We start from the raw sequence: 22,307 nt of genomic DNA, 5'->3' as shown, positions 1-22,307 counted from the left end.
ATGAGGTCTGCACCAAAGCAGGTAGGAAAGCAAGTGAATGCCCTCAGTTGTGGGCGGATGTTGAAGTGGTAACATGCTGTGCTCTGCCTGCTTGCCTGGAAGGTTGCTGTGTTCCTCCTCCAACCCTAAGGGAGACTTGTTCCATGACTTATGTGGTGCTATCAAGCAATGGGAAGCAAAATCAGCAACCAACAGCAAGAATCAGCCTGGTGCAGTGGAAGAAAGAGTGTGTCCATGCCAGAACAAACACACAATTTCACCTGCGTCCTTTCATTCTCTTCCCCATGTCCCAGTGAAGTCACAGCTATTTTCTCCCTGGCAACCACTGCCTTTCAGGAGAACGGATGTATAAGGACAGGCTGACCTGCTAACACCAGAAGCCCCTCCCAGCTGAGCTCTCAACACCAGTCATCAGGTGCTATAGCACCAGCCACCAAAACAAGGGGCTGCACCACCTTTTGCCAGGCCCAGATACTGTTGTTTGAAGCATCATGCTAGAAAATGTCAGTCCCATGCCAGGAACAGGAAAGTATCACCCAAAGTGTCTCCAAGTACACCCTAACATCTTCTTGAACATCCTCTGGGAGGAATGCCCAACAGCCTGGATGGGCAGCAGCTGGGGCATAGCTCTGCTTCTCACCCTCCTCAGGATGCAAGGGGCTGTATCCCAGGGAGGTTCTCTTAGCAGTGCCAAGTGCCTCCCAGGGCAGTTCCTCCCTGCTGAGAGCCCTTCCAGCTCACAGTACAGCTCGGCCTCTGATAGCACCAAGGGAGCCCACCACCTCCCCAGAGAACAGAACCTGGGACCATGGCCTCCTGCACTCCAAGCAGACACAGGGAGAAAGCACCTGGTCACCTCTGCCTTCTCCTGTCCTTGAGCCAGGTATTGCCAGAGCACCAGTTCTGGCCACATGGATGAGACACAGCCAGGCCCAGGGCTTCACCAGCTCAGCTGAGCAGCACAGGTACCATCCCTGTGGACACAACACATGGGGCTCCATGTGCCCATACCAGGGGTTTGGCCTCTCCTAAGCCCACATGATGCTGTTTGTTTTTTTTTAGACAGTGTTTCAGTCTGTGCTGGTGCCCTAAGATAGAACTCAAAGAGCTTTGCCTCTTAAAGGAAGCCCACTCAGACCTCTTCCACTCTCTGCCCTGCTCCTGGCAAGGCCCCCTCATTGCTCAGAGAACAGGCAGGGCCCTGTGCTTTTGCCAAGATCTCCCAGCACCTGGATCTGGAGCTATGCCAGGCACAGCTTTCCTCTATTTCTTTGCCTGGGGAAGGGCACCACGCTTCAACACCCAAGAAATACCCAGTGCTAAATGACCTGCAGAGAGGGAGCGTGTCCCAGGCACTGGGGCAGAAACCCTGTGTTCCTTGGGGACACCGAGCCACCGGAGCCTGACGTGGAATAACACAGCCAGGCCTGGTGGGTTGAGTCAGGAACTTGGCTTAGCTGCTGGTTCCATTCCTATTAGCACATCCAGGGGGAAACCAGGATTAATAGACCATGGTCTCAGTCTGGAGGCAACAGAGCAGGATGGAGAGTGAGGACAGGTTCCTGGCTGGGCAGTGCAGCAGTGGTACCACATGTCGGGCTGCAGCCTGTAAAAGGATCTGTTGCTTTTCAAGCTGTACTGTGCCAGCCAGAGAGGAAGCAGGATGAGCGTGGGGCAGGAAGGTTATCTGTCATGAGGCAGAGCCCTTGGGAGTCTGGCAGGGCTGGTAGCACAGCACCAGTGCAGGGAAGTGAGCAAGAGCTATGCCCCAAGTTGCCACCCTCGTCCAGAGGAAATCCAGTGGCTTCCCAGAGCAGCACTGCCAGCCTGCCAAAAGGGACACATGGCCAGTGGACAAGAAGCTTTGACCTGGGCACTACTGCCTGGGACAGAGCACCAGCCTGGTGGCTGGCAGGGCCAAGAAGGGTCTTTGCAGAATTTAGACCACAAAAAACCCCAAACCAATGCCAAAGTGCCTTTTGATGCCTTCTCTCCTGCTTCCCCTTGTGGGAAGTGCTATGGAGAGACACTGGTGGCCTCACAGGGGGAAAAGCAGGAACCACACAGCCAGGAAGGAGAAGGGCCATCACTAGAAGAAGGCAAATAATCACCCTCAGAACAAGAAGAGTACAAGGCAAGAGAAGAGGCAACAGAAACTGCTGGAAACAGACAGTCTGGAGGATAAATCATAACTCCATTGGTCCTTTCTGAACCCAAGGAGAAGGAAAAAAAAGTCTAAGCAGTGTAAGCACAAACCCTGGAGCTCCCTGGCACAGGCTAAGAGCAGAACTTGTGAAGTGCCAGCAGGCAGAAAGTTTCTGTCACAACCCTGAAGGATGGTAGCACTAACAGCAATGCTGCCACCAGAGAAGGGTTCCTGCACAGTCTGACAGACCAGGCATCTCACCATCAGGATAGAGACGGACATGTGAGGCTGGGGACTACCTCCAACACTGTAGCAGAGGTGGCAATCCCAGGGAGAAGCTAACAAGATGATAGAGGAGCAAACTGTGCCTGAAGGGAAAAATGACCACTGGCCATGGCTCTGGCACTACCCTTGAATTCTGGCTGGGGAGGAAGGAGCTGACACTTGGTGAAAACAAGAGAGAAGAAGAAGGAGAGGGAGGAACGGATACAGAGGGAGGGAGCTTTCTTGCCCCACTACAAGGGCAAATGTTGTTCTTGAGGATCCTCAGGAGGCCTCCTGCCATACCAGATTTATGCAGCTGCAGAGCTGTTCAGTGCTAGCCCCTGCTAGGAATTGAGAGGAAGTCTGAGCCCAGAGAGGAAGGATGGGGCAAGAGGTGTTGCCCGTGTCACATGTGCAAGCTCCTGGAAACCACCAGACACAGCTTTTACAGAGACAGAGACCCAACACCTCCTTGTGCCCACAGCCCCGTGTCCCTGAGGCGCTGCTGCTCCCTCCTATCCCTCGGGAGGTGGCACTGACAGAGTGCAGAAGCCCCCAAGAACAGAGCAACCCTCTCTGCAGTGCATCTTGCTGGGGCTCCAAGCTGCAGCAACCTCCTTAAGGGCTGAGGTCTGCCCAGCAACATGCAGTGCCTCCCTAGCCCTAGCACCACACTCAGGTGCCGCAGGGACTGAGCCCTTCCGCTCGGCTAAGTCGGGATAACACAATGAAACCTCTCCTGGGAGCTGGGGGAGCCGGAGCAGCGCTCCCAGCCCAGGGACTTACCCCTAACCTCTGATGCCCCTCGTCCTGGCACGGATTGCCTCCGCACACCTTCCCCAGGTGCCTGGCTTACACACGGCGATGCTGACAATAGCCTGCGGCTAGGAAGGGGGGTTTACAGGGTCTGCAGGCAGATCCCACTATGCGACAGCCACCTGTGTAAAGCTTTCCCCCACGTCCAACCCCCGCCCCGCCAACCTCCCCTCCACGCACGGCTGCCCCTCTTCCCAGGAAAGCGCAGTCAAAGAATGAAAAGCAGCTTAAAATCCGGCAGGACAATCGGGCAGCTCTCCAAGGCCGGCAGCACCCCCTGCCCACCCAGCCCAGCAGGTTCAAACCTCTGCGATACAGCCCACGGCCGCCAAGCTCCAGTGTTCGACCGGGAGCCCAGGAAACCTGCAGCAGACAGGGCAGGGAAATCCCGTGCAGCAGCCGCTTACGGGGAGGACAGCCCAGGTTGAGGACAGACCTTTGTCTCTGCCTGCCTGTCTCGCTCGCTCGCTGCCGGAGGAGGAAGAGGGGGGCGGTGGGGGACAGCGAGCAAAGATAACACCCCTAGGAGGGATGTCACAGCCACGTTAATCACTTGGAATTCCAGCCAGCGCGCCGCAAATATGGGCAGCAAATGGAGATGCTCAAAGCTCTAAAATAATTGGATCCTTTCACAAGAGCCGAGCCCAGAATCCAGCACAGGAATTCAGTCCCCGCTGGAAGTCGAGAGATCAAATACATGGAGAGGCAGGCGCAGCACAAGGCAATCCTCAGCCACCGCTGTATCCAGCTCCATAGCCTTTGGCGCTGCTTTAATCTCAGGTGCCTTCCCAGCGGGAGCGAGGGAGGACCACAGCGGAAAGCCCGAGTGCCCAGCTGAGGACCGGCCCCTTCCCATCCAACTTACTCGACTTGTGGCAAGGTGCAGAAGCGCTGTCAATGCAAAAGAAGGTTTTGTGAGGGAGACAAGCTGCCTCGAAGCCTTGCTCGACCGGAAGAACGGTCCCTGGGATGGAGACCCCAGAAGCCGCTGTTTGGCCTCCGCTGCCCTGCAGGGGATTTGCCTGGCCCGGCAGGATTTCCCAGCCCGCATCACATTCCCGGCGAAACGCACATGCGGCACATGTAGGCTCCTGCTCGGCGCCTCAACGGCAATGAAAAGGCACAGAGGCTTCTGCCAGAAAACAAAGAGGCAGCGGCAGAGCTGGGGGTGGGGAAAACTCTCCGCTGCCCAAGAGGATCCCTGCAGAGGCAGCAGGATGCTGCTAGGCTCCACCGCAGCTATTCAGCCCCATTAGCCCGAGGTGGCACCAACTTGCCTGACACAGGGAGTCGAGGGTGGGCAAGCCCCTGTTCCCCTCCCGGAGGCAGCACCCGGGTGAGAAGTCCTGGAGAACATGAGCTAGGCCCAGGACAACAGCTGTCCACAAGCAGCAAATTTCTCTGTGCTGGCTCCACATCATAAAAAGCTGTGTCTTTTCACCTTAGTGTAGCTGCTGCACAGGGGAGGGTGCAGCCAGCACCCCACCTGCAAGCCCTGGGGAGACCCATGGCATTGGACTTGGGGTAGCATAGTGGCCTCAGCAGTCACCTTGTGGCAAGAAATAATGCGAAAGCAAGCCCCTAGCCACCCAAGCACTGGGACATGTCAGCCAGCTCCCTTCCAGCCCTTCTGTCCCTCTTCAGGGATGGTGGCCGGAAGAACAGGCCCATGAGACCTCAGCCACTGATGACCCTGCAGACTGGCTGCTCCAGTCCAGAGCTTGGTGCCAACTGAAACCAATGGAAAATTTTTCACCATGTGATTACCAAGTCACATGCCTGTGCAGCCAGTCATAGAATGGCTTTGAGAAGGCAAGTGGATCTGGCCAAGGGAAGGGACCACTTCGTTGCTGGCCATGACCAAGGCACCAATGCACTCCCACAGCTCAAGTTCAATAAGGATGTTTGTCCAAGGGACACATTCCCCCAGACCCAATCTGGATGAGGCCCTAACCACTCTAAGTGATCTACAAATTTTAGCACCAGGAGTACCTTTTATCTGATCTCCCAAGAGGAGGAGTACACCCTGAAGTTGGTGTCTGCATCAGAAGCTCTGCAAACTGTATACTAACCTGTTTAACTCAACTCCAGTGGTAAGACAATCACTTACAGTAACTCCCCTCCTGCCAGCTCCCTGTCCTGGTCTGTGCACCATGGGAAGCATGACCTAGGTGTGCAGCCTGAACAGCCCAGTCCCTTTTCCAGCACTGTTCGCTGGGTACAGAAACAGAAGCCTCTGACACGGAGCTCCGGTGGTGAGGTGATGTTTTGCAAGCTGGGAGAAGGCAGCACAGAAATCAGCAGGTGATGGAAGCCCAGTTCTGCCATCTCCTCTCTTCTCCGTCACCACTGCATACAGCCACAGGCATCCAAAACCTCCTTACCAAGCCACCTCCTTCTGTATCCTGATGCCCTTTAGCCATTCACACTGCCTAAACCCAGATGCACAAAATTGCTCCTTCCCCACATCCTTCATCCTTCCTTCCCCACAGCAGCTGGGCTCTGTATCCCCACAAGTGTGCTCCTGCTCATTCCCACCTCACCCTCAACCACCATCAAACCCTGTCCTGTTCCCACAAACCCCCAAGGCAAGCCCTCAGCTCTCACCTGTGCTCTGTTGCCTCCTGATCACTGCAGTTCATACCTTATTCATATCTCCCATTCCTGACTGTCACACAACCACAGCCCCACGAGCCCAAGCTTCCTTGCACACACTCCCCTGATGAGTCCCTGACACAGACAGACCCACAGAACCATCACCTTTCTGTACCTCCCCAAACAGTCACAAGGCACCTCAGGGCAGTGGAGAAAGTCCCAGGGATGCTGAATTGCTCTGATCAGCTCCAGGTGTCAAAGCTACACATTTGAAGAGGGGGTAGGCAAATGGCTTGCAGTGGGGAGGGCAGCAAGGATTGTGCATTGCAGCATTTGCCCCGTGGGAATTGCCCCTCCCCAGCGCCAGCCCTCTTGCAATACACTTCCCTTTACTGTAAGAGCCCTCCAAGGGAGGTGCTTGAGCACAGGCACTCGGGCCTCCCACTTGGTTACCAAGCTGCAGCCTGCAGATAAGGCTGCAGCAGCTAAGGGTACATTCAGCATCTTTTCCACTCCCTGTACTAGACATGTACGTGGCACGGGGGGAGGAGATACCACACACACACACACACACATGGCTGTGCACACCCAACCAACTCACTAATTTCCAGCTGCAATTTAGAAAGGCTCAAGTCTAGCACAGTCCAGAGTGATGACATCTGCCTGGCAGATATTTGGGCAATAAGGGTGAGGCTTTGTCCATCTTTGATTTTAAGAAGATTGACACAATCAGGGCTACTGCAGGGAAGGAGTATTTTTACCATGAACTGAATGTCCTGGACCTTGTCATAGGAAAGGAAAACCTCTCTTTCCTGTAGGACCAAAGGTGAAACACCCTGCTGGACTTAGAAAAAGGGTGACTCAACTGTCATCTAAACATTCAAAATGTTGCCCATAATGAGGGAAAACAATGTGAGTAGAAGGCCCTAAGAAGGGAAACATGGGGGTAAGAGGGACTGTAGGCATATCCATTTGAAGGGCAGCAGGAGACAAGTCCAGCTCCTATTACACCCCATGAAACGGCAAACCTCCTGGTCCACATAGAGTGAACCACCCCTGGGATCCCACAAACCGCAGAGGCAACTAAATCAAAAACATCTTCAACCTGGTGGTTGATCCATGCCCGAAGGACACAGATGTCCCTCTAGACCTGACCCTCCTAGGGAGACAAAGCCTGTGAGAGAGCTCTCCATGGCCTACCAGAAACCAGCTCATCTCCTGCCATACATGAGGTCTGTTCCTGCACGTGCTCCTGCAGCTGGGAACAGACCTCAGGGATCTCTTGGACAAAACCATCAGATCCTGCTGCTCCTGATGTGCAGGAGGGTACTGTAACAGGGATATCCAAGTAAAGCCAGCATGCCCAGAGCAGTATTGAGTTACGTGTGGACTTTCAAGGAACGGAGAGCAGAGTGCACAGGGCGATGGCAGCCTAGTGTCAACAAACCCAAGGGAAAAGCTGAAAGGATCAACTTCTGAAAGGATGTGGGGACTAACATGGTTTTTGAAAATGTTCTAGACCTTGAAAACTCACATAAAGGGAGGCCGAACTTCCACCCAGCCTCTGCCAGAGGAGAAAACAGATGTAGCTATTGCCGCAGGTCAGCCTAACCCAGGCACCAAGGCTAAGGCAGGCCCCTTTGCTCTGGTTCATTACTCTTGCAGACAGGATGGGCCAAATGCTGTAAACACCCTCTGAACACTTACACACCAGACATGGGCTTCTGCAGCATCAGACACCAGGTCAAAGCTCAGAGACACAATAAATCACAGAGCAAAGTTGTTCCTGAAGACAAGGCTTATAAGACTGCCAGCAGCCAGCCTTGCAAAAGGACAGGATCAGGAAAAGAGCAGCCTTGAGAATAAAAGGCTGGCAAAGAAACAGAAAATACTGGGAGCAAATAATTCTTTCCAGACAATCCTTTGGGCTCATCTCAGCATCCATCTGTTGAGGATGGTCAAGCAGCTGCAACCTTTAAAAAAGCTACCAAGTGACTTCCTTTCCAATCACCACTATCTCTGGGACAGGCACCATAGGGAAGATAAACTTTCCATCTGGAGGGCTGGAGGCCAGAATCCTCATGAGTCTTCCAAGAACACCAGCACCCCCCTACACATCACAGCTCTGTATTTCCAGCAGAGCAAGGAGGATAGTTTACATCCTGTGCTTCACTGCCCGCTGGTTTCTTGTGCTCATGCGGGAAGGAAATAATGCAGACTTACAGAGAGATGGATGCTCCAGCTAAGAGAAGCTGGGACAAGTGAATGAGCTGAGGAATGCTCCTAATGCAGTGCCTCCATCTCCCACCACTGCTAATACCATACAAATGAGTCCAAGTGAGAAGAGGACAGACAGAACAAGACCCTGAGCCCTCCATGTACCTCCAAGCTGGTCAATCCAATAATCTATGAGATTTGACATTGCCAAGCAACCTGAGAACTGCAGAACTGAGAAGGAACAGTGGGAAGGGACCTCAGAGAGTTTGGGTCCAATTGTGTTAACAGCAGGGGCAAGTTCAAGCAAACTGCTTGGGGTTTGCCCATGCCAGGGGCTCAAAGTCACCAAGTGTGGAAACTGCCTCCCTTCTCTGGGCTCTACGCCCTGCCTTGCAGGGAAATATTTTTCCTAATATCTAATTGGAATTTCTCTCGTGTGCTATTGCTTCTCATCCTGCTCCTAGGCACTTCCCAAGAGAGCCAAGCTGCAGCTTCCCTGCAAACCCACAGCTTGCAGCAGCAGTAAGAGCCCCTTCACTGCCTGCCCTCCCCCAGGCTGCACGAGCCTACTACTCAGCCTCTGCCCATTACAGCACACAAGAAGCCAGAGCTCCAGCTCATTTCTGGAGACTGTTGGAGCCTGCTGGGCTCCATCCTGCCCAGACAAGGGTGCCACCAAGGAGGATGGGAGGTACCTGCACTTGCCTATCTTGGGGATGTTGAACTCATCTCAACCTGAGATCAGTAGGAGCTGCTTGTGTTCAAGTACCTGATTCTTGCTCTGGTTGGTAGCAATACCAGTGCTTGCTGCAACACACCTGTTATTTTAAGACAGAATTCCGAAGTACCTGCTCCAAGAAGTTTGGCCCTAGACAGAGAGCTTTGATTGTGCTGCTGTAGCTCTGATACCAAGGCTGCCTCCACCATGCCCATGAGAGAGCTGTCTGCAGGAGTGATGAGCAGGACAATGAGGAGTCCAACTCAGCAGAGACCAGCTGTGCTAGATGGAAACCCAGCAGTCCAGAGCAGGTCCCTCGATGAGAGAAGCAGCCATCTGCAACCCTGGCAATACCCTCATGAGTCTGCAGCAGAGCCCAGGTCACACAACGGGTTTTGGAGGCAACAACCACCCACGTCCACAAATCTCCAGTGTTACTACCTGCATCCCCTCCATGCTGTCTTCACTCAATCCAGAGCTATTTGTTTATCATTCTCTGCCCCAACAAGTATCATTCATTTTCCCATACTGCATCTGCTCTCTCAGAGAATTGGGCAGGATCTGACCAGCACAGAGACTTGCTCAGCTTGCCTACGTCTGGCGGACACCTCACTGCCTGTGTGGGGATGAAGATCTTCTTGATTCACTGGAGGCAGGCATACCTGGTCCCTGCACTCCCTTGCAGTGCTCCTCTTTGGGAAAGCCTCAGCACCGAAGATGCCCCAAGCCTTTCTAGGATAGCAACAGACCCACAGCTGGAGTTCAACATGTAGCTAAGATCCTGGCCTGTTCCAAAGGCATAGGCATATGCCTTCGCCTGCTAAGCCCTGTGGCTTTTCCAGCTCTCCTCTGACAAGCTCAGTCCATCTCCCAGGAACTCAGCATGAGCTGCCAGACCCTTGGGCTCCCTTAAAGACCTGTCCTGCACAAGCACCTGCCTTCTGCTTTCCACTGACTCATTCCCCTGTGATTCACCCCCTCCTGACTAACCCATCTCTGCCACAGCCCCATGCACAAAGGGAGTGTGTGTGTGTGCAAAATGGGTAATTTTGGACACACACACACAGACTCTGCAAGGCAGCAAACTGGCCAGAACCCTCGCCCCCACAGCACCCAAGAGGAGCAGAGGTGACACCACTGGCTCAAGTCCATTGTGGGGAGAAGGGGCAGAGGCAGGCTGGGAGTGCTGCCAAGATAAGGAGCAATGCTAGGGGAGGGCTTCCTCCAGGCTCCAAGGCTGCCTTCCAGGCAAACCCATTCCTTTTATCAGCCCAACCCTGCTGGCTGTGGGAGGGTTACCCAGCACTGCCCCAGCTCAGATCCACAGGCAAGATGTCTGCCAGCTAAACTGCCTTTGGGTACAGCCAAACATGCTCCTCCAGGCTGTGCCTCTTCCTGGTTTTACTCTCCAAAGTGGACAGATTCCTGGGAGACATAAAATTATTTCTTCTAAGCATGGCTACAGTCAGCTGGCATCAGCTAATGATGTTGTGCATGCAGGGCCCACAGGCTTGGCCAGTTCCTGAGTGTGGACAGTGCAAGTCACACACATGGTCTGTGTACACCCAGATCCTCTGCAGACTGATGCTCTGGCTGGCAATTCCCTAATGCTTGGAGCTGAGGCTCAAACAGGCTTTACCCCACATACTTTCCCTCCCCTCTTTTCCACATTCTGGCTTGTTCCCAAACCACACACAGTGCCTCCACCTGCTAAACCCTTCCGAGGGCTATCCAGGTAACCTCAGTCTCCCCAGATGGACCAGAGCAGACAGAGGTGACAAGAGGATGATGGCACTGTACAGTTGTGCCAAGCCCAGCGAGAGCTGTGGCACACACAGGGGCTCTGCACATCCATCTGTGTCTGAGCACAGGAGAGTGGTGGTGTGAGTACAAGATGCTGCTCCATGCAGCACACCCAGTCACAGACCTGCACCCCTGCCGGTCGGAGCTAGAGGATCTATTTCCTATTGGCTACAACAGAAAATTACTGGCATCACACATCTTCTCTCACTCTTTCCTCTCCACATCACATGGGTCTCAGTCATGCTGAGACAAGGGACTCTGGTCCCTTCCACCCAGGATCCCTTGGCCATCTGCAGCATTTTGCCTGCAGCCACACACAGGATACCTGGGGCAAGTATACTGCAAGAGAGCAAGTCAGTCAGGCATTATGTCTTCAGCAGGGTCACATGGCCCCAGCTTAGACAGAAAGCCCTGACACCCAGGAGTTAAGGCCAAAGTAAATTGGATTTTGGCCAGGGAGTGAGGGACAACACTTTGGGCTGGAATGTCACATATTAATAGGCACAAAGAATGATTTTCTGCCAAAGCTTAGGATTGTATGCCGGAACTGCTGCTTCTCCCTGGACTTCTCAATTTTTGATCCTCACTATGTATACACAGAGCCTCTTTGCTCAGGACAACAAAATACAAGTTTTTGTCCTGTGGCATCCTTATGGGCTCCTGCAGCTTCTCCTGCACAGCACCCCTCCTCTCATCAGGATGCTCCAGTACTTCAGGTCTCTTCTAGGAAAGTAGAGGGGAGATACATAGTGCTCATAGAGCCGACACCATGGCCACAGTGTCACTAAAGTCACAGCAACTGGGCAAGCTCCTGAACGAAACTCAGCAGTCACCAGCAGGACGGACCCAGCAATTTAAATGCACATGCTTAAATCAGCCTACCACCACTGAAAAGATGGGCTTGTCGACAAACTCTGGGAGCCCCTGAGAGAGCAGCAAAAAAACCTGTATGAGCTCTTGGACATGGTCAGCTCCCCGAGATAGCCCTCAAGCACAGAAGAAGCAGAAGGACTGCCCTACATCCAGTTAAACAGCTGGGGACTGATCAAATTTGAGCCAGACTGACTGAATTTCCAGCCAGACTTTCCTGCCACACCCTTCTTTGTGACTAACAGAGGGGTAACATCCCATTTGCAACACCCCTCTCCAGCTGGGATGGGAGAAGGAGCAGAGCAGAGACAGCCAAGCTGTCTTGATTCTGACATCTTACCCACACACCAAGAGGAACTCTTGCAAGTGCCTCATGTTCCCCTTCTGCAGTCCAGGTGGCTGAAAAGAGTGGCAGAGTGTTCACCTGAAAAACAGTGATTAGACTCTGCTGTCTTCAAACAGCACATTCCAGGTCAGCAACCTGGAACTACCAGCAGAAAGAAGCCCAGTTATCCATCTTTATGTTTGTTTTTGGCAAGCTTCTGCAGCACAGGTGATGCCAAAGGACAGGGTGAGAGCAAAGAATTTGGAGCAACAACAGTTGAAGGAATTCAGGTCTTCTCAAAGTCAATGATAAGCAGCAACTAGTCCATGAAGTTGATGCTTCTGCTGAAACAGTTACTGGTTAATGAGACAGATACACAGAGAATGTGTACCCCAATAACAGGCTGGCTACCAAGGTGAGTAGCATGTTTGGGTTTCTGAGAGCACCAAAACAAGCCCCCCTTCTCATGTAGGTCTGTGTTCCCACAGTCCTGGCCTTCTAGTGCTTAAAAAAGTAGAGAAGCCTCTAGGCTGCTAACTTAAGTAGTGGCTGCAGAGACTCCCTTGGGATATTAACTGGAATCAGCTTTCATTTCCCAGGCAGAGCCTAAAGAGTCCTTTGCTCCAAAAATCACATCTGAGGTTACCTGATCCAACATAAAGATCAGAAGTGGAATTACTTTAAATAAAATATCAGATGGGGGAGCACACCTGTGCCAGTGGATGGAGCTGAATGGCCGAATGCCTGATAAGCTGGTACTTAAAACTTGAAAGTTTTAAGGACTAAACCACTAAACCATGTTTTTCCATATGTCTTGGGTGTGTTGGCTGGATGGCTCATCCCATCCAAAGGTCAAGATGGAAACTACCTGTGTCCACTCTTCATCTTGCTGCAGGAGGGGAAACAGACGTTTCTGCCATGCATCTTTTCCCTAGCTCCTTTTGCTGAACCCTCTGCTGCTGTGCCCCATGGGACATTCTGAGCAGACAACATAAGGAAGAGGGGCTTGGAAACCAGCTAGAGTTGGGCTTTCCTTCTCAGCTACACATGAAAAATCCAGGTCTAGTTCAGGTGGTATGAAGCTTCCTCTTTTGTCAAGGCAAAATGTCCCTGTAGGCACCAGACACGCTCCTCTTCTGCATTTTGAAAAGATCCCCCCTTACAGGCACTGCCTTTTACCCTCTGCTGCCTTCACCAGCCCTAAGCAGACTGGAGAGGCCCATCAAAGCTCTGGGTACACCAGAGGTGCTGCTTATTCAGGTCTCATGTGTGGGACAGCTGTAAATGCAAAATAGGGGGAAGGAGGTGGAGCAAAACCAAACCTCCAAAAAATCCCAGGGAGAAGGTACCCAGCCTTGTGTTCAGACATTATTTACCCCAGCATACAGTTCCAGTTTTCACCTGGTTTTAAAACTCTCCACTAAGTTGCTCTCGCTGACTTTCACAATTTCTTTTCTCTCTGCCCCACTTCCAGTTCGGACCTCAAAGGCTGCTGCCTCCCTGCAAAAGGGTCTCCATGACCTTTGTAATTCAACACACTGGGAAAGGCTCAATCAATTCCCTCTATTCCTAGGCCAGCACAGACCTTAAAAGCCCTCTTTGTTCCTGTTACAAACCCTATCCCACAACCATGGCTTAACCCTTAGAGCACTGCCTCAAATGAAGAGAGTTTCACAGAAGCAGAGCAGTTTGCAGCATCCATGGGAAGCTGGACTCACTCTCCACTTACAAAAGAGCTGTACTGAAAATCTGCTGGTGGCTTGAAGGAAGCATCAGACACACACGACAGGATGGGAGGGATGTCTCTGGCCATGTTCATCATCATTACAAACTACTGTGCCTCATACTGCTGCAACAACACAGGCAGGTTTTGGGCTTACACTTCTTTATAGTCACCTGTTTTTGCTCTGCTTGCCCTCAGTTCAGCAGATTTATTACAAAACATGCTCCATGCATGCAAATTTGGGGTTACACAGAGGAATAGGGATGAGGAAGGAAACAGCTGGGACTGGACATCTCTATTGCCAGTCTTACAAGGACTCCTCTGCTCCTGTCCCCAGGTAGAGCCATTGCTCCATGACCAGGAGCAAATCAGAGCCAGCAAGGGATGCCAGGCTATTACTACACAGTCTGCACACTGATTCTTGCCTTGTCTGAGATAAGCTCAGACCCACATCCTGACCAGCAGCCCAAAGTCACAAGCTGGGGAAGCAGTGCTACGGCACTGTGCATAATTATACACGCTGGACATGGGAATGCAGAGGACATGGAAGGTACAGCCACGTCTCACTTCCTAGCCTGATCCCTGGCACAGGAAAAGGCAGGATGGAGCAAGGGCTGCCAAAATCGCCAGCTCTGCAGCTGGAACAGAGCTGCCCAACCACATCCTGAAATACCACTTCCATGGCAGACAGAAACAGCTTGTATCACTGCACCTCAAAATACCACCCCAGCAGACAGGATGGGGTAGGGCCACCTTGCAGTACCCTAAAATGCCATTTCCTATCAGCTGCTGTAACTTCCCCTCTACCCCTTTCTGGTCCTGCTCCACCCCCTTCCTTCTCCTCAGGCTTCAGGGAAACTGAGTCACAGCATGCTGACCCTGCCCTGAGGAAGGAGATGGGTGGGCAGCACCCAGCCCCTGGCACAGCATGGGGAGTGGAGCAAGAGTGGTACCAAGACCTCTGAGAAGCCCAGTGATGGCGAGAGATTAAAAGGTACCCACATATTCTACATCAAGCAGTTTTGAGATTAAAAGGTACCCACATATTCTACATCAAGCAGTTTTCCCAATTATCAATCTCCTCTGTTTCCACCTCTCTTAAAGCAGGAGTTGGCCCCAATCTGCTGCTGGCCATATGGACTGACCCATATGCTCTCTGCCACCAGAGGGGACCAGGACATGCAATAACTTAGCATAGCCCAGAGAAAAAAAAAAAAAAAAAAAAAAAAAAAAAAAGGAAAAAAAAAAAAAGGAGGGAAAAAAAAAAAAAAAGAAAAAGAGACCCGGATATAGCATTATAAATCAGAAGACTACCATAGATCTCAAAAGGGGGTAGGGGACTGGATGCTTCATTGAGAACAAGTCATGGCATTCTCTACCTTAATAGATTCATGTGTTTGAGTAAAGACTTGATCCTATGGTCCAGCTCTCGGAGCTGGTAGGCTTCCAAGAACTGACCTCAGGCTCTCAGTTTTTATCACACATCTACAGAAACCCTTTTGAGGACCTGCTAACCAGTAAAGCTTCCCGGGACCAGGTCTACAGCAGTGTACACCCACAGCAGAACTCTTTAAAATCCCTGACTTGTGCAGTAACAAACCACCACTCATCTATCTGCCGAGAAGACAGAGAAGTTAAAGATTTGTTCATTCAGGCTCTGGGTCAGACAAATCACAGATGTTATTAAAGTTATGGTTTCTTGAGTATGTTTCTCAAGATTGCCCAGTTCAGCTGGGACAAAGAATGGGAAAACTGAACTCGAGCTGCAAAAAATGCACAGCTATTACACACTGCTCATCTGTAAGTCTCCTGGCATCTTTTCTCAGGCTTCTGTCTTCTTGATTGCCTCGCTCCACCTTCCCGGGGACTCTCTGAAAATTGACCCTTTTACCCCTCCCTGGGGAAGTGTGTTAAGGTGGTATTTGCTGTAATTGTCATGCAAAGCATAACATTATTGCAATACACTTGCCCCAGCTCTATCTCCCAGGACAACATAATACTAGATGAAATTCATTATCTCCTATCACTTTATGGTACTATCTTTTAATTTCTCTGTTAACACACATCAGAGACATATTGAGTTTCAGGCCAGCTCACTCCAAAGGAAATTCTCTCTTGCCTTACAGGGATTTGCAAAAACAATTCCTCTTCAGTACCAAAAAAAGCCCAAACCACCATCAAAAAGTAATTAAAAAACCCCAACCCACAAACCAAAAAAAAAAAAAAAGAAGAAAACCTACACTCCAAAAATAGCCCTTGAAGGTTCACTTAAGGACAGAATTTGCCTTTTCTCTCCAGACCACCACTTTGGTCAGACTTTTCCCAGGCTCTGGAGGGCAGCATTCTCACTGCTGCTCAAACAGCTTCATCAGCAATGTATGGAGCCCTGTAGCGAGGAAGCTTTAAGGGTGAGATACCTGTTCCTTCCCAATAGTGCCCAGCACATGAACACAGGCATTTCCTGGTAAACTGTTCCTCCTTGCTTCCAGCCTCTGCTACAGGGGTGGCCTCTGATAGCAGCCTTCCTCCGGAAACATCTCTGCCTTTTGCTCAGTTACTCCAACACTGTCATATTGTAGGGAAACAGAATTAAACAGCTGAAATCTGTAATAAATCATTCCTACTGAGCTGCCAGGGAAATTGCTGCACAGAAGAAAGAGAAGAACTCTAAGTCTGTTTCCTCAACAAATCTAAGCCACAAAACAGCCTTTGGTTACAGGGAATAGGCATGGCAGCAAGAGGAGCACTTTCAGGGTGGCAGATTGATGCCACCAATTTTTCTGGTCTCTCTCTCTCTCCATATTTATTACATGGCCAGAACAGATCACTGCAAATACCTTAAGATCCCAGACTGTCAGCCTAGGAAAGAGGCTGGCAGACCAGATCTAGGTGAAAAGCTTGAGAATATTCTAGTTCCACAAAAACAACTTATATTTTTAGCTTTTGCTGCTATTAAAAGATTAATTGAAAGCAAAGCTCAGACTCCCTACTTGATGTCATAACTGCTTTATTTTGCTGGCAGCCACAGTAGAGAGGATCTTGAGAATTACTCCCTTTGTCCACTGCTGGCCCAGCTATGCTAATCTCATCAGCAATGCAAAGGCTGGTATAGAAAGGGCTGAGAGGCAGTGCTGGCCTGACAGCTCCAGCAGCGCTGACTGGCGATAAGCAAACCCTGGTACATGGCATCCAGGCATTTTCTCCAGGGCTGAGTGGGGCTAAGGGTTAGCTCTTGCAAGCCATTCTTCATGCATCTTCCAGACAACCTGTACAGCACAGCTGGACTCAGCTACCTTCTCACAATTTGGGGAATGCAGGTAGAAACACCCACAGAGTCAAAGTTTCCACTTGGTCTCGCCATTCTATCACATTTCTGCTGAAATCCTCACCACTCTTCCCACAGCAGCAGCATGCAGGTTGGTCCTGATGGCCCACAGGGCACTGTCCAATTTTTCAGAGTGACACTGCTCAGGATGGTGTCCCCACCTGATTACAAGCATGCATGTCCTGGACTTGCCTCAGGTAATGGCAAAGGCAAAGCAAAGCAGCATGTAACCCACACAGTACTTTCCCAGCTTCAACACCACAGCTCAGCCAGGAGGAAATCTCTCTTGGCTGCCTCTCCCTAAATGTTTATTCCAGCACTGCCTATCTTAACTCCTCTCCAAATTGGCAGCAGAGTATATGACCCCACTACCTTTGTGCTTTTTTGGTACTTTGTGCTTAAAACTGTGTAGCATTTACAGGTAAGACAGAAAAAGGAGGGCAGCTTACAAGGGTTGTAACTCATGGGGTCACAGTGTGCATGCGATTGAGCCTTGGGCAGTGATCCTGGCAGGCAAGGTGTTTACAAATGATAAAAAAGAAAACATGTTCTGGCCTTGAAAATGGCGATTCCCTCCCCAACGCACACATATGACCCAGAGCCTCATCTGCTGGGCTCTGCATCACTCCATGATATCCCACAGCACATCTTGGGGCCTTAGTCCAGAGGAAGATGAGAAACCACTGGCTGTGAAAGTGGGGTCAGAGAGACCTACAGTGTGTCTCAATGGACTTTTACCATGCTCTGCCACCACTTGCACCCATAATACAAAAATATAATGTAACACCACTCTCACACCAAGTGCTGAAGGTCACATATATGGAAAGCAGAGCCTGAGCTGCTGACCCAAAACTGCCCACAGCATCAGGAACCAGTGTCCCAGATTCCTCCATGGAAAGGAAGCTCCAGCCCCCAGTACAGATGCAAGCTGCTCTCCTCTGAAAGCAGAAGGAACCTGTTGGAAGTGAGAAGGAGGAAACAGACTGCTGTCTACCACAGGAGGCTTTCCCAGAGCCTCCATGTTCCAGGTTCCACCTCCTTGTTTGCTCTCCCTTGGGAACACCGGGGTCTGGAGCCCAGGGAACATTGTGCAAACAAGTCTAGACGGTTTGGGAGTTTTAAGATGACTGAAACTGGAGAACTGAAGAGGAGAAGTTGGCAGTCCATACAGATCTTACAGTAACCCTACATCACAGAAGGACACTAGGGCATACTTGAAAGGGTGAAATGGTTTTCAGGGCAGTACATGAGGCCTTCTACCCTGGAAAGGAGGGGTCACAGCTCAGGCAAGGATTATGACATTTGTGAGTACAGAGCTATTTGGGTAGCTCACAGAGATCCTTTCCCATCCATTTTTGACTGAACACCCTAGTCCCAGACAGACTGTCCATGGGCACCAGAGCAGCCTGTGCCACCCCATGGCAAGCCCACACAACCAGCCTCCATACATCTCCAAGGGCATTGTTTCCCTCTCACTTTGGGCTGGGCACAGAGCTGTGGGCAGGGTGTTGTAGCTCGCTGCCAGCAGTGACCTTTGAGAGGTGTAATGAGAGAGGTTTACAGCTCACACAGCCATCCATGTTGACATGAGCAAACTGTGCTTGCCGCCAGCAGGTCCTTTTTCCTGGCTTACATCCAGGCCTTTAGGCATATCATGGATGACAGGTCAGGTCTCAGTCACACTCACATTTTGGCCAGGCTGGAAATGGCTTCCTGATCCATTTTCCCTCTGCTAGCGAGTGCATGATTGCCCCTTCACCAACAAGAGCCAGCCCTCTTACCAGTACCTGGTAACAGGTCTACCCAAAGGCACCTTCAAAAATGTTTAACTTCTATTTTGCCTGCCCCAGAGGATGGTCTCAGACCATATCAGAGGGGTCACAAGAGTGTCTGCTCTCCCTGAGTACAGATACCCTGGAGCAAGGCAAACTGGCTGTGCAAGGTGGACAGAACAGCAGAGCACAGGGCCAGGCATCCTGGGGAGGTGCAGTCATGGCTGGAGCCACTTATGTTGATTAACTGAGGATAAGCAAGGGCAGCAAAATGACTCGCTTTCTTCCATGGTACAGTGAGAGGGATCAAGAGACTGGTTTGTTCCTGGCTGGGCCAGCTCTGCAGCTCAGGGCTTCAAAACGAACAGGTCTGTAAGTGGGAGCTGCCTCCCACACACCAGCAAGGGGTGAAAGAGGGGAGAAGATGGACAAAACACCCCTGATCACTCACCCTGAGGCTGCTGCCAGAGGAGAACAGCTCCAGATGCCAGATTGTCAGGAAGGAGTCCAGGGGTGCCAGGTGCATGGCACAGCTGGGACTGGGCTGCACTGAGGGCTGTGGCACCTTTCACATTTGCCTGATTACTTTTCTGCCTAGTCAGTGACACTGCCAGCGGCAAGTTACCATAGCAATACCCTCCAGCATGCTCCCCTGTCTCTGCTCCCCCTTGCTTGTCCTCTCCCTGCTGCCCCACACATGAAACACCCAAAAGCCTCAACATACTCCTAAAAGGCAGCACCTTCACCAAGGAAGGAAACGGGGTGGACATGGAAGCCCACTCCCACAAGCCCTCATCCCTGCCCACCTCAGGGGCCAGGACCCTACTCCGGAACCAGGCACATTGCACCCCACCTTGTCTAGTCTCAAGACAAGACACAGGAGAGCCACGCTGACAAATTTGGGTAATAGAGACCTTTTTAACTGCATCTCCTTCGTGCTGTAGCAGGCAGGGGTGCTTCAACATCCTCACTTGTCCCACAGGGCTTGCTCCATGGGTGTGACATGCAGCCCCACTCCAGTCCAGCCCAACATAGCTGCCTGCACCAGGAGCAATTTCTACATTGCAGTAGCACCAGATCTGATGGGAATGGGGGTCTCAGACTCTTCTTGCTACATCCTGGCAGGTATCTCCTAAGCCTCTGCTCTCCAGTTCCAGACAGTTTCCACTTCAGGGAGGTCTGTACTGCTGCACCAAACCTCACTGTAGCTTGAATTGGACATGGGATCCTGCTTTGTTTCTTGCCTTAAAAACTCTCCCCTACCATTGATACGTGCCACTAAACAGTTACCCAGCCTGGGTGGTAAGCAGAGCTCTTCTCCCTTTCACCTCTCTCACACAGGCACAAGACACAAGACAAAGGACCCTCTTGAACCACACTCAGGAGTGATATCTGCCAATATCTTTCATCATGTAAATTCAACAACTTAGCAGACAAGCAAAAAAAAAAACCCCAAACTTCTAAAAGCTCTGCTTCTCTCTGTGTTCTGCCCTTTCCCACAACCAGTTACATCACTTGAAGGTTATAGCAGAAGCTAGCAAAGCCTCGGTCCTGATCCAGGATGAGTCATGGAGCTCCGGAGGCCGTGCAACTTCCTTCTGATACCATCAACCATGCCTTACACAGCTAAAAATAAAGATGGGCCAAAACTGCAGAGCCACCTCTTGCCTCAACATGAAACTCAGCATTGCTCAGCACTGCTGAAAAATTACCTGAGCAGGTAGAAACCAAAAAGTGCAGGGAAGCCAAAAGTCTTGGGTGTACCAAGAAGGGAGAGGGCAGGAGGCCCCACCCTGTGCCACGCTGGAGCATGGTGGTGGCAGATGGCAAGCAGCCATCCAACCATACAGATATGGCCAGAACCAGGATCTCATCTCACTCAGCTGTGGGCTTTGTGGAGTATTTCCACACCTAGAGGTTGTGTGGAAGACTGTTTTCAGCAATGCATGTTCCCATCTGAGACAACAGGAATCAACTGCTGCAAACAAGAAGGAGGCGCATTTCTGGCAGGAAAAAAAAAGGGAAGCTGCAGCCTGCTTCCCACCAGCAACACGTGGGCATCTGCAAAGCAAGGTTCAAAGCTAAAGGTTAGAAAAAGGAGTCACAGATACAGCTGATATGGGTTAGATGTTGAGGTAAGTGAGGAATTCAAAGTTTTTCCTTAATCCCTGGGACACTGTGCACAAACAAAACCTTCACACATGGGGATACAGGATTCTCACACAGATCTTAGCAGGAAGCCGTAGGATTGCACACAAATAGGAGCTCAGAGGGACACCAGCAATGTTCAGAAACCTAAAATAGCCTCAGCAGATGATCCTCTGCTCCATTCTTGGGAGCAGCAAGAACTGAACAAGGATCCAGCTGTCTCAACACTCCCATGAACAGGATCTTTGAATGCCCAACCTATTTGCAACAGAGATGGTAGGGCAAATAGGGGATTCCTTGCATAACTCCAGTGCCAATATCCACAAGGAACCCAGAGCTCCAGTTCTGAAGGAGGAAGCAGCATTTTCTTGTGGTTTTCAGTGGAAAGATGATCTAGGCTACATCAGCTGGTCAGACTCTGGGGCAAGGGCAGCCTACACACACCAAGAGAAGGCTGGAGGACATTCGGCTGTCTGCTTTCTGTTGAAGACAAAAACTCCGCTTTGCCCAGTAGTTATGTTTCCCAGCACAGGGCTCATCCCATTCCCAAGAGAGGCACTGCAATTCTGTACACAGGTCTGCAAGTTATATCAGTTTCCAGACCACCACCAGCTGCACTAAATGGAACCAAAATTGCTAATTCAGTCCAAATATAAACTCACTGATGTCACCTGGGTAAGGTGATATATGAACCAGAGAACAGGTTCATGTCAAGCAACAGGAAAAGCTGCTGCTTTACACATAAATGGGAGACTTGCTGTCCATGAAGATATTAAGCTAAAGGGTTATCAAGGAGGGGTGGGAGAAAAGTGGATCCAATACTATGCCAGAGGGGTGTGAGGCACTGGCAGAGGTGGCTCAGAGAAGCTGTGGATGTCCCATTCCTGGCAGTGTTCAAGGACAGGTTGGATGGGGCCCTGAGCAACCTGGTCTAGTGTGTGGCTCCCCTTGCCCATGACAGGAGGGTTGAAATGTGATCATTATGGTCCCTTCCAAACCAAGCCTTTCTATGATTCTATGGTGTGCCCTGTGTTGAAATGGCCTTTGCCAAAAGGCAGGGGAACCCTAAGAGGATGCTGTGAACGGGGATCTACAAGCAGCTCCAGCAGAACTGAGAGCAAACCCTTTCTCTAGTTTTTGCCATCTCTCATCACTAAAAGAGATATAAAATCCCACCATGGAACAGGTATTAGTGAATGCCACAGCCCAGCTGGATAAAGGGGCCACTCTGCTCTCAATGCATTGTGTGATTAGTAATCTGCAGCACAGGGCACTAGCATGAGCAAAGGACTTCTTCTTTCCTTCCTTTCACCTTCACAGGTAAATCTATCCCTGCCTCACCCACTGTGGGTACCACTTCAGCATCAGGATGAGGATGAGATGGCCTGAAGCCCAGTTTCCAACTGCCTCTGGATTGCTCCCAGCTTCCCTGGCAGACACTTCAGAGGAAGAGCTGCAGAGCCTGGGCAGCTATGCATCCTAAACTGTGTCTTCCCCATATAATCTCTCCTGGCCGAATCACACCTGAGCTCTGGGGTGAGAGAAGGGTTCATCTTGCCTTGCCATAGGCACAGTCCTGATGAGG

General features: G+C 51.1%; 1 protein-coding gene across 6 annotated transcripts in view; it reads right to left on the bottom strand.

The window, feature by feature from the left end:
* ATOSB (atos homolog B) overlaps positions 1-22,307 on the bottom strand; it is a 38,778-nt gene that overhangs the window by 10,304 nt on the left and 6,167 nt on the right. The window contains exon 1 of one of the 6 annotated variants that reach the window (XM_050986477.1): positions 5,987-6,191. The exons of 3 other annotated variants lie outside the window; for them this stretch is intronic. The gene's annotated coding sequence lies outside the window, so the exon portion shown is untranslated. Of the gene's footprint in view, positions 1-5,986; positions 6,192-22,307 lie in introns of those variants that run through there. 2 more of the 6 variants (XM_050986478.1, XM_050986479.1) reach the window with 2 other exon arrangements.

Source organism: Serinus canaria, chromosome Z (assembly GCF_022539315.1).
Source record: "Serinus canaria isolate serCan28SL12 chromosome Z, serCan2020, whole genome shotgun sequence".
Classification (NCBI taxonomy): Eukaryota; Metazoa; Chordata; class Aves; order Passeriformes; family Fringillidae; genus Serinus; species Serinus canaria.
This window is presented reverse-complemented; position numbering and strand designations above follow the sequence as displayed.